Here is a 12,808-nt window from a genome sequence, read left to right on the forward strand (position 1 = left end):
CAAATGCATTCTTTTTGTATCTGAGTAATATTCCATTCTGTATATGTACCACAGCTTTCTTATCCATTCATCTGCCAATGGACATCTAGGTTGCTTCCATGTCCTAGCTATTGTAAACAGTGCTGTAATGAACAATGGGGTACATGTATCTCTTTAAAATTCTGGTTTTCTTGGCATGTATGCCCAGCAGTGGGATTTCTGGGTGTTATGGCGGTTCTGTTTCCAGGTTTTGAAGGAATCTTCACACTGTTCTCCATAGTAGCTGTACTAGTTTGTATTCCTACCAACAGTGTAAAGGGTTTCCTTTTCTCCACACCTTCTCCAGCATTTATTGTTTGTAGACTTTTTGATGAGAGCCATTCTGATCAGCATGAGATGGTACCTCATTGTGGTTTCCATTTGTACTTCTCTGATAATGAGTGAGGTTGAGCATCTTTTCATGTGTTTGTTAGCCATCTGTATGTCTTCTTTGAAGAAATGTCTGTTTAGTTCTTTGGCCCATTTTTTGATTGGGTTGTTTATTTTTCTGGTATTGAGTTTCATGAGCTGCTTGTAACTAGAGATTAATTCTTTGTAAGTTTTTCCATTTGCTATTATTTTCTCCAATTATGAAGGCTGCCTTCTCACCTTGCTTACAGTTTCCTTTGTTGTGCAAAAGCTTTTAAGTTTATTTAGGTTCCATTTTTTTTATTTTTGCTTTTATTTACATTATTATGGGAGGTGAGTGATAGAGGATCTTGCTGTGATTTATGGCAAAGAGTGTTTTGCATATTTTTTCCTCTAGGAGTTTTATAGTTTCTGGTCTTACATTTAGATCTTTAATCCATTTTGAGTTTATTTTTGTATATGGTGTTCTAAAATGTTCTAGTTTCATTCTTTTACAGGTGGTTGACCAGTTTTCCCAGCACCGCTTGTTAAAGAGATTGTTTTTTCTCCATTATATATTTTTGTCTCTTTTGTCAAAGATAAGTTGTCCATTGGTGTGTGGATTTATCTCTGGGGTTTCTATTTTGTTCCATTTATCAATATTGCTGTCTTTGTTCCAGGACAATACTGTCTTGATGATTGTAGCTTTGTAGTATAGCCTGAAGTCAGGCAGGTTGATTCCTCCAGTTCCATTCTTCTTTCTCAAGATTGCTTTGGCTATTCGAGGGTTTTTGTGTTTCCATACAAATTGCGAAATTATTTGTTCTAGTTCTGTGAAAAATACCATTGGTAGCTTGATAGATTGCATTGAATCTATAGATTGCTTTGGGTACTATATTCATTTTCACTAAATTGATTCTTCCAATCCATGAACATAGCATATTTCTCCAACTGCTTGTGTCATGGATTTGTTTTATCAGTGTTTTATAGTTTTCTATATATAGGTTTTTTGCTTCTTTATGTAAATTTATTCCTAAGTATTTTATTTTCATTGCAGTGGTGAATAGGATTATTCCTTAAATTCTCTTTCTGTTTTCTCATTGCTAGTGTATAAAAATGCAGGAGATTTCTGTGTATTAATTTTATCCTGCAACATTACCATATTCATTGATTAGCTCTAGTAATTTTCTGGTGGTGTGTGTAAGGTTTTCTATATAGAGGTTCATGTCATCTGCAAACAGTGAGAGTTTTACTTCTTCTTTTCCAATATGGATTCCTTTTATTTCTTCTTCTTCTTTAATTGTTGTGACTAAAAATTCCAAAACTATGTTTAATAGTAGTGGTAAGAGTGAGCAACCTTGTCTTGATCCTGACTTTAGAGGAAATGCTTTCAATTTTTTGCCATTGAGGATAATGTGTGCTGTGGATTTATCATATATGACTTTTATTATTTTGAGGTATGTTCCTTCTTTGCCTGCTTTCTGGAGAGTTTTTATCATTAATGGTTGATAAATTTTTTCAAAGGCTTTCTCTGCATCTATTGAGATAATCTTATGGTTTTTACCTTTCAATTTGTTAATGTGGTGTATCACATTGATTGATTTGTGAAAACTGAAGAATTCTTGCATTCCTGGCACAAAGCCCACTTGGTCATGATGAATGATCTTTTCAATATGTTGTTGGACTCTATTGCTAGAATTTTGTTGAGGATTTCTGCATCAATGTTCATCAGTGATATTGGCCTGTAGTTTTCTTTTATTGTGGCATCTTTGTCTGGATTTCATATTAGGGTGATGGTGGCCTCATAGAGTGGTTTTGGAAGTTTACCTTCCCCTGCAATTTTATGGCAGAGTTTGAGTAGGATAGATCTTAGCTGTTCTCTAAAGTTTTGGTAGATTTCACCTATGAAGTTATCTGGTCCTTGACTTTTGTTTGCTGGAAGATTTTTTATTACAATTTCTATTTCCATCTTTGTGATGGGTCTGTTAAGATTTTCTACTGTTTTTCTGGTTCAGTTTTGAAAGGTTTTACTTTTCTAAGAATCCGTCCATTTCTTCTAAGTTCCCCATTTTATTAGCATATAGCTGCTGATAGTAGTCTCTTATGATCTTTTGCATTTCTGTGCTGTCTGTTGTGATTTCTCCATTTTCATTTCTAATTTTGCTGGTTGGATTATCCTCCCTCTTTTTCTTGATGAGTCTGGCTAATGGTTTGTCAATTTTATTTGTCTTCTCAAAGAACCAGCTTTTAGTTTTAGTGATATTTGCTATAGTCCCCTTTGTTTCTTTTTCACTTATTTCACTCTGATTTTCATGGTGTCTTTCCTTCTACTAACTTTGAGGTTCTTCATTTCTCTTTTTCTAGTTGACATAGATGTAAAGGCTTTTTTCTTTGCTCTTGCTTCTTGAGATATGCTTATATTCCTATGAACCATCCTCTTAGCACTGCTTTTACTGAATCCCATACATTTGAGTTGTCCTGTTTATATTTTCATTTGATTCTATGCATATTTTGATTTCTTTTTTTTAATTCTTCTGTGATCTGTTGGTCATTCAGTAGCATGTTGTGTAGGCTTCTTCAGTTCAGTTCAGTCATTCAGTTGTGTCCGATTCTTTATGACTCCATGTACTGCAGCACGACAGGCTTCCCTGTCCAGCACCAACCCCCACAGCTTACTCAAACTCATGTCCATAGACTCGGTGATGCCAAACAACCATCTCATCCTCTGTCATCCCCTTCTTATCCTGCCTTCTATCTTTCTCAGTATCAGGGTCTTTTCAATGGGTCAGCTCTTCTCATCAGGTGGCAAAAGTATTGGAGTATCAGATTCACCATCAGTCCTTCCAATAAATATTCAGGACTGATATCCTTTAGGATTGACTGGATGGATCTCCTTGCAGTCCAAGGGACTCTCAAGAGTCTTCTCCAACACAACAGTTTAAAAGCATCAATTCTTCCATGCACAGTTTTCATTATAGTCCAACTCTCACATCCATACATGACTACTGGAAAAACCATAGCTTTGACTAGATGGACCTTTGTTGGCAAAGAAATGTCTCTGCTTTTTAATATGATGTCTAGGTTAGTCAAAACTTTTCTTCCAAGGAGCAAATATCTTTAATTTCATGACTACAGTCAATATCTGCTGTGATTTTGGAGCCCCCCAAAATAAAGTCTGTCACAGTTTCCATTGTTTCCTGCATCTATTTGCCACGAAGTGAGGGGACCAGATGCTATGATCTTACTTTCCCAAATGTTGAGTTTTAAGCCATTTTTTTCACTCTCCAGTTTTACTTTTATAAAGACGCTCTATAGTTCTTCTTCGCTTTCTGCCATAAGAGTGGTGTCGTCTTCATATATGAGGTTATTGAGATTTCTCCCAGCAATCTTGATTCCAGCTTGTGCTTCATCCAGCCCAGTATTTTGAATGATATATTCTATAGTAAGTTAAATAAGCAGGGTGACAATATACAGCCTTGACATACTCCTTTCCTGATTTGGAAACAGTCTGTTGTTCCATGTCTAGTTCTCACTGTTGCTTCTTGATCTGCGCACTGATTTCTCAGGAGGCTGGTCAGGTGGTCTGGTATACCCATTTCTTTAAAAATTTTCCACAGTTTGCTGTGATCCACCCAAAGGCTTTGGCATAGTCACTAAAGCAGAAGTAGATGTTTTTCTGGAACTCTCTTGCTTTTTTGATGATCCAACAGATATTGGCAATTTGATTTCTGGTTTCTCTGTCTTTTCTAAACCAGCTTGAACATTTGGAAACTCACAATTCATGTACTGTTAAAGCCTGACTTGAAGAAATTTGAGCATTACTTTGCTAGCATGAAAGATGAGTTCAATTGTGTGGTAATTTGAGCATTCTCTGTCATTGCCTTTCTTTAGGATTGTAATGAAAACTGGCCTTTTCCTGTGGCCTGTGGCCACTGCTAAATTTTCCAAATTTGCTGGCATCTTGATTGCAGCACTTAACAGCATCTTCTTTTAGGATTTGAAATAGCTCAGCTGGAACTCCATCACCTCCACTACCTTTGTAGTGATTCTTTCTAAGGCCCACTTGATTTCAGATTCCAGAATGTCTGGCTTTAGGTGAGTGATAAAAGCATCATGGTTATTAAGCTTTGTGTGTGGGTGTAGTTCTGTGTATTCTTGTTCCCTTTTCTCACTCTCTTCTCATTCTGTTAGGTCCATACAATTTCTGTACTTTATTGTGCCCATCTTTTCATGAAATGTTCCCTTGGTATCTCTAGTTTTCTTGAAGAGATCTCTTGTCTTCCCAATAATATTGTTTTCCTCTGTTTCTTTGCATTAATCACTGAGGATGGCTTTCTTATCTCTCCTTGCTATTCTTTGCAACTCTGCATTCTGATGGATATATTTTTCTTTTTCTCCCTTGCCTCTCACTTCCCTTCTTTTCTCAGCTATTTTTAAGGCCTCCACAGACAACCATTTTGCCTTTTTGCATTTCTTTCTCTTGGGCTGGCCTTGATCACTGCCTCCTCTGTACAATGAAATTGAGTGGTGTCCATAGTTCTTCAGGCACTCTGTCAGATCTAACCCCTTGAATATATCTGTCATTCCACTGTATGGGTTTTGATTTAGGTCATATCTGAAGAGTTTAATGGTTTTCCCTACTTTCTTCAATTTAAGTCTGAATTTTTCAATAAGGAGTTCATGATATTGGTCACAGTCAGCTCCTAGTCTTGATTTTGCTGACCGTATAGAGCTCCATCTTCAGCTGCAAAAAATATAATCAACTGATTTTGGTATTGATCATCTGGTGATGTCCAAGTGTAGAGTCGTCTCTTGTGTTGTTGGAAGAGAGTGTTTTATATGACTGGTGCATTTTCAAGCCAGAACTCTGTTAGCCTTTGACCTGCTTCATTTTGCATTCCAAGGCCAATCATGCCTGTTACTCTGGGTATCTCTTGACTTCCTACATTTGAATTCTAGCCCTCTATCATGAAAAGGACATCTTCTTTTGGTGTTAGTTCTAAGAGGTCTTGTAGGTCATCATAGAACTGTTCAACTTCAGTTCTTCGGGATTATTGTTTGGGGCATAGACTTGGATTATTATGATATTGAATTATTTGCCTCAGAAATGAACAGAAATCATTTGCTCATTTTTGAGGTTGCACCCAAGTACTGCATTTCAGACTCTTTTGTTGACTGTGTGTGTTACTCCATTTCTTCTGAGGGATTCTTGCCCACAGTACTAGATAAAATGTTCATCTGAATTATGCAGAGTACATCATGAAAAATGCTGGACTGAATGAAGCACAAGCTGGAACCAAGATTCCCAGGAAAAATTGATAACCTCAGATATGCATACAACACCACACTCATGGCAGAAAGAGAAAAAGAACTAAAGAGCCTCTTGATGAAAGTGAAAGAGGAGAATGGAAAAGTTGGCTTAAACCTCAACATTCAGAAAACTATGATCATGGCATCTGGTCCCACCACTTCATGGCAAATAGATGGGGAAACAGTGGAAGCAGTGATAGACTTTATTTGGGGGGGATCCAAAATCACTGCAGATGGTGAGTGCAGCCATGAAATTAAAAAAAAAAAAAAAACACTTGCTCCTTGGAAGAAAAGTTATGACCAACCTAGACAGCATATTAAAAAGCAGAGACATTACTCTGTCAACAAAGGTCCGTTTAGTCAAGGCTATGGTTTTTCCAGTGGTCATGTATGGATGTGAGAGTTGCTCTATAAGGAAATCTGAGTGCCAAAGAATTGATGCTTTTGAACTGTGGTGTTGGAGAAGACTTTGAGAGTCTCTTGGAATACAAGGAGGTCCAACCAGTCCATCCTAAAGGAGATCAGTCCTAAGCATTCATTGGAAGGACTGATGTTGAAGCTGAAACTCCAATACTTTGGCCACCTGATGCAAAGAGTTGACTCATCTGAAAAGACCTTGATGCTGGGAAATATTGAAGGCAGGAAAAGGGGATGACAGAGGATGAGATGGATGGACGGCATCACCGACACAATGGACAAGAGTTCAAGTAGACTCCTGGAGTTGATGATGGACAGGGAGGTCTGGCATGCTGCAGTCCATGGATCACAAAGAGTTGGACACCCCTGAGCAACTGAACTGAACTGAATTTCAGTCCATTTTAGTTCACTGATTCTTAAAATGTTGATATTTGCTCTTGCCATCTCCTGCTTGACCACTTCCAATTTACCTTGATTCACGGACTAGGTTCCTATGCAATTCATTCCAGGTTCCTATGCATTTTGTTCTTTTCAGTTTTGGACTTTACTTCCATCACCAGTCACATACACAGATGGGTGTTGTTTTCACTTTGACCTCGTCTCTTCATTGTTTCTGGAATTATTTCTCCATTCTTATCCAGTAGCATATTGGGCACCCCAGCCTGGAGAGTTCATATTTCAGTATCATATAGTTTTGCCTTTTTATGCTGTGCGTGGGGTTCTCAAGGGAAGAATACTGAAGTGGCTTGCTTTTCCTTTCTCCAGTGGACCATGTTTTGTAAGAATTCTCCACTATGACCCGTCCATCTTGGGTGGCCCTAAATGGCATGGCTCATAGTTTCATTGAGTTAGACAAGGCTGTGGTCCATGTGATCCGATTGGTTAGTTTTCTGTGATTTTGGTTTTCATTCTGTCTGCCCTCTGATGAATAAGGATAAGAGGCTTCTGGAAGCTTCCTGATGGAAGACACTGACTGTGGGGAAAACTGGGTCTTATTCTGATGGGGGAGCCATGATCAGTAAATCTTTAACCCAATTTTTTATTGATGGGTGGGTCTGTGTTCCCTTCCTCTTGTTTGGCCTGAGGCCGAACTGTTGACCCATGCCTCCACTGGAGACTTGTGGATACTTACAGGCAAGTCTGACTCAGTCCCTTGTGGGGACACTGCTCCTTTCTCCTGGATCCTGGCACATACAAGGTTTTGTTTGTGCTCACCTAGTCTCTTTCCCCAGACCTGTGAAAGTTCTGCAGTCAATCCCACTGGCCCCCTAAGTCAAATTTTCTGGGAGTTCTCAGTCCCTTTACTGGATCCCCAGGTTGGGAAATCTGTTGTGGGTCCTAGAGCTTTCTTAACAGTGTGAGATTTCTTTAGTATAAATGTTCTGCAGTTTGTGGGTCATCTGCTTTGTGGCTCTATGTTGGGTAATGCTGTGTGACCCAGGTCTGCTGCAGCCAGCACCCCTGTCCCCATGGCAGGCCACTGCTAACCCACGCCTCTGCAGGAGACAAACACTCAAAGGCAGTTCTGGCTCAGGTGTTTGGGGGGCTGGTCCTTTCCATACAGGATTATGGGTTGCGATTCCTGGAATCTTTTGTTGGTTAGTATAAAGAATATCTAACCCTTTGTGATTCCACTCCGTTGCGGCTTACAGTTGGACTTCTGTATTTTTCTTGGCAAGACTGTCTCTCTGCCTCTTCCACCCATCTTAATGCTATATTTTCCCCTTTTTGTTGTAGACTCTTTGTTCATTCAGTTTTCAGGTCCCTTTCTGCGTGAATTATTCCATACGTGATTGTAGATTTGTTGCATCTGTGAGAGGAGGTGAGTTAAGCTTCAACACTGCCATCTTGAACTCTCAAGACTGGGATATTTTTAACGTGGATTGTGCTTTGCTTTCAGAAGTATCTGTACTATCAGATGCTCTCAAACTTTAATATAATTTTGTCATTTAATTTTTTAAGCATTAAAACATCTTTCATAAGTCAACTAATCATATTGTCACCATTTTTTAATTTAGTATTTAATGAAAATAGGAAACAGTTTTACTTGGAGAGAGTGATGAAATGCTACAGAAAGGCATTTGAAGATAAATATTGCTTCTGAAAATAAAACTAGAGATCACTTTTATGCTACTTCTGACTGCCAACCTAAATTTCAAGTAGCTTCATAATGTGAAATAATTAGATTACTTAAGGAGAGAAAACAGACTAACTTCAGAATTAATAAGACATCAGTATTTATCCCCATTCTACTATTGCAGAAGAATGCTTTTTAAAAATTCACATTAGATGTTTGTGAGGCTCTGTATTACTTTCAGTAAAATGAGGACCCTTCCAGGATTAATAAGGCAATTACCTTATCAGATTGTTATATTGCTTTCTTAAAATTATTTAAATTTCCCAAAGCATTTACATCACAAAGCAGAAACTAATACCTTTTTTTGGAATTATTTGTCCTCCTAGATGTTTAATTGAGCATCAGCTTGAGACCAAATGAGTTACTCAGCAACATATAATTGTCAAGCAGTTAATATATGCCACAATTTCGTCAAACCTCATGGAAGAAGATAATAAATGACATCGTAATTCCAGAGGAATTAAATATGATCCTTTTAACACCATGGAATATATCAAAGGCTCATTTCATGTGATATATAAGATATCTTGTGAAACAGAGCTTTTAAAAATTTAGAATATATTTTTTAAACACCCTTAGGATTTATAGCATAATTTCTGTAAGATTTCATATCACAGGATCTATGCATGTTTTGTGTGGGACCTTTAATTTCACAAGATCTCTTTTCCACACACAAATTTTTGCCACTGCATTCCAAAGCTGTTATCTACCTCATGCCTAAGGCGGGGTGGTGGGGGGAGCAACAATAAGTAGTGATACTTTCATCATATGGGCAAGTTCGTCTAAAACTTCTTTCCTTTCCTTTCCTTGGTATCACTTTCCAAAATTATATATGTATATGTATGTATGTGTGTGTGTGTATATATATATATATATATATGAAAATCACCTTATTACAATATGTACCCTTAAGTAGAGAGAAAATTTCAGGAAGGCTGGGCCATGTTAAGATCGGCTCAAACTGCACTCTTGTTGTCTTAGCACACTGTCTGGTACATAGTAGAAATTCGGTAAGCAATCTATGAATTTAAATCTGTTTGTTTTGTGAATTCACCAATTACTCCTAGTTTTACTTTTGAAAACTTTCAAAACAGGTCTCTCTATTGCGGCAGCAATTTGAATGAAGGTATTGTGAAAGAAACAGGTGATTTTTTTCTGTATATCATGTAGGACTAGGTTTGCCTATGTCAGAACAAATAATAATAGCATACAGGAGACAGAAGGTAAATTCTGTCTCAGGAAGCACCCTGGAAGAGCTCAATCATGGACTGACAACTGGTATCTCATTGTTGCATCCTGTGACTCATAAAAAACATCGTGGAAGGTTCTCTTCCTAAATTCTCTTTATGGACAAATTTATTGATACACTTGAGCTACCTTATTTATGTTGTCGACATCAAAAAAGAAGAAAATTATTCTTTCCTCTTTAGCAGTGTTATACTCGCTAAACTTTAAGCAGACATATGGATGAAAAGAGTACAGTAATATTCCCAGGTACTTTGCAGCTGAGTGTGTCCACATGACTAGGTTTTGGCCTCTGAGATATCCATGAAGATGACATGTGCACATTCTGGGGATTTTCCTAAAAAGTAACTTTCTTCTAATTTTCTTCCCTTCTTTTTGTTAGCTAGAATGACAACATGAAGGTTGGAGTTGAAGCAAATTTTGGGGCATCTATGGTCACTTAACAAAAGGGGCCTGAATGTCTGATTAGTAAGAAAGAAGATGCTTGGTTCCACAGAGCACACCAGCCCTTGGACCAACATCTCCAGGATCTGCCATGAGAAAAAAAAAAACAAAACTAATAATAATAATTTGTGTTTGATTTACAGAACTATTCTCTTGCAACCAAAATCTAATCCAAACCAATAAATTACCTTGTTTCTTCATATCTCATCCCAGGATGGTTAAGCCTTTACCATTTCTGTAAGTGCCTCATTTCCTTTGAAAATGTGTGTTCATACCAAAACCTGAAGACAGATGTTAATTCTAGCATTCTTTATAGCCATTAAAATGTACTGATAACTTCGGGAAATAGTGCATTGATTGGAAAATGTCAGGCTAAAGACTAAAGGAACTGTACATAAACACTGTACTCAAACTGAGAAGTGTGTTTCTCATGGTAGTACAGGTTAGCAATTCAATAACTGTTTTACATGTAAATGGGAATTGAACAAGTAAGTAAATTTATATGGATGGTGGGAGTCAGAGAGGAAAATCATAGATGAGAAAATTTATCTAAGATTAGAGTAAACCCTGTTTTTCCATTTACATGGTACATGATCCATCCCTAATGTGGTTTATATAATGATGGGTTTGAATCTGATATTGTTCTCATTGAGATGTTAACCCCTTTGCCATGTTTTTTACAGCAAGCTGTGTGTATTTATTAGAAGCACTAGTTTAAACATCTTGCAGTTTCTAATTCATTTTCTGCCTTAAAAACAAAATTTCTCCAAAGAAATACTCTCACTAAGAAATCTCTAATCACATCCCTTCTCTGTTCAAATGGTCTTTTATTGTTGTTTGTTACTAAGTTGTGTCTAACTCTTTGCAACACCGTGGACTGTAGCCTGCCAGGCTCCTCTGTCCATGGGATTTCCCAGGCAAGAATACAGGAATGGGTTGCTATTTCCTTCTCTAGGGAATCTTCCCTGCCTAGTTATCAAACTTGTGCCTCTTGCTTTGGCAGGCAGATTCTTTACCATTGAACACTAGGAAGCCCTCAAATAGTCTTATGGGATGCAAAATCCTTACTCTTCAGAACTGTCCCTGTTTCAAATCACACTTGTATTTATGGTTTATTTGTCATATTTCTGCATGACCCCTACAACTTTCAAAATTCCCAAATACATCTTTAACCTTCCCCCTTTTCCCACCATCATAATCTCTATTTTAGCTACAATTTTCATAGACCTATTGTTCTGTCATCACTCCTATTTAAGGCTAAAATTAAATGCCACACATTCCAGGAAGATGCATCTGTTCCGTTCTTTCCAGCAAGAACTGATCATCCTATTCTCTGAATTCATAAGGCCATTTAGCTGTTTCTTAAGAAATATATTTCATTCTACTTGGCAGCATAAATGTGTGTATACAAATGTGTCTGGACATGTATTTGCTGTATTCAGTTGCTATTTATCCTGATTTCAAGTTTCATCACTTTTGTTACATTAGCAAGAACTGTGCTTCCCCTACAAACTAATAAGAGGTACTTGTGAAAAGAAGAAAGATTATGCTTTCATGATGATATAATTGTACTAGAAACACCAGTTGTATATATTACCCTAAGAAAAACTTCCTTAAGCTTGATGAAAATTCAAGCTGAAATGATAAAAAAAAAAATTTACCACATTATCAAAAACATTTTTCCAAATTTGTAAACAAATGTGTGTATATTAGAATTTGTCACCCTATAAAATTATGTGCCTATTTCCCTTTTGTCCCAAATTCAAGGCTTTCCAGGTGGCACTGGTGATAAAGAATCTTGCTGCCAATGCAGGAGACACAAGAGATGCAAGTTCAATCCCTGGATGGGGAAGATCCAGTACAGTAGGAAATTATAATCCACTCCAGTACTCTTGCCTGGAAAATTCCATGGGCAGAGGAGCCTGACAGACTACAATCCACAGGGCTACAGAGTCAGACATGACTGAGCACACACATACCCAAGTTCATATCATATTTATTGAGCTAGATACAGGTGTTTTACCTGTGAATAGCACAGCTATGGTCCTTGGCCTTCTAGAGTTTGTTATCTTTGAGGGTGTAAAGAGTGTACTAAATAAGCAAATACAATATCCTAAATTTTTGGTTAAGGAAGTCCTGAATGTTGGTTCTATAAGAGTGGTTATGGAAGGCAAATAACCCAAGCCCCAGAGGTCAAAGAAAGCTTCCTGGAGAATGTGTTTAAGATATGATCCCAGAACATTCCTGTACACTGATGCAAATGAAAATGATCTATCAAGGGAATAGAAAGAAGTTCAAAGTAATAATTTAATTTGTAATGAGGGGAAATAGAAATGAAAGTAGTAGGAAATGTAACCAGGAGTCAATGAAAAATTTCAAGAAGACTAACACAAAGTTCCAACAAATTACTAGATGTCCATCAGCAGATGAATGGATAAGAAAGCTGTGGTACATATACATAATAGAGTGTTACTCAGTCATTAAATAATACATTTGAATCAGTTCTAGTGAGGCAGATGAAACTGGAGCTTATTATACAGAGTGAAGTAAGCCAGAAAGAAAAACACCAATACAGTATACTAACACATATATATGGAATTTAGAAAGATGACAACAATGACCCTGTGTGCGAGGCACCAAAAAAGACACAGATGTATAGAACAGTCTTATAGACTCTGTGGGAGAGGGCGAGGGTAGGATTATTTGGGAGAATGGTATTGAAACATGTATAATATAATATGTGAAACAAATCGCCAGTCTAGGTTTGATGCATGATACAGGATGCTCAGGGCTGGTGCACTGGGATGACCTAGAGTGACGGAATGTGAAGGGAAGTGGGAAGGGGGTTCAGGATGGGGAACACGTGTACACCTGTGGTGGATTAATGTA

At 37.5% G+C, this 12,808-nt stretch overlaps 1 protein-coding gene across 7 annotated transcripts in view; it reads left to right on the top strand.

Moving 5' to 3' along the window:
* LOC147371230 (uncharacterized) overlaps positions 1–12,808 on the top strand; it is a 155,585-nt gene that overhangs the window by 19,600 nt on the left and 123,177 nt on the right. For 3 of the 7 annotated variants that reach the window (XR_015163364.1, XR_015163366.1, XR_015163358.1), the window contains exon 3: positions 9,858–10,119. The gene's annotated coding sequence lies outside the window, so the exon portion shown is untranslated. Of the gene's footprint in view, positions 1–7,830; positions 7,916–9,857 lie in introns of those variants that run through there. The other 4 variants (XR_015163360.1, XR_015163362.1, XR_015163361.1 and 1 more) reach the window with 4 other exon arrangements.

Source organism: Bos grunniens, chromosome 5 (genome assembly GCF_055505025.1).
Source record: "Bos grunniens cultivar Pamir isolate PY7600 chromosome 5, Bosgru_T2T1.0, whole genome shotgun sequence".
NCBI lineage: Eukaryota > Metazoa > Chordata > Mammalia > Artiodactyla > Bovidae > Bos > Bos grunniens.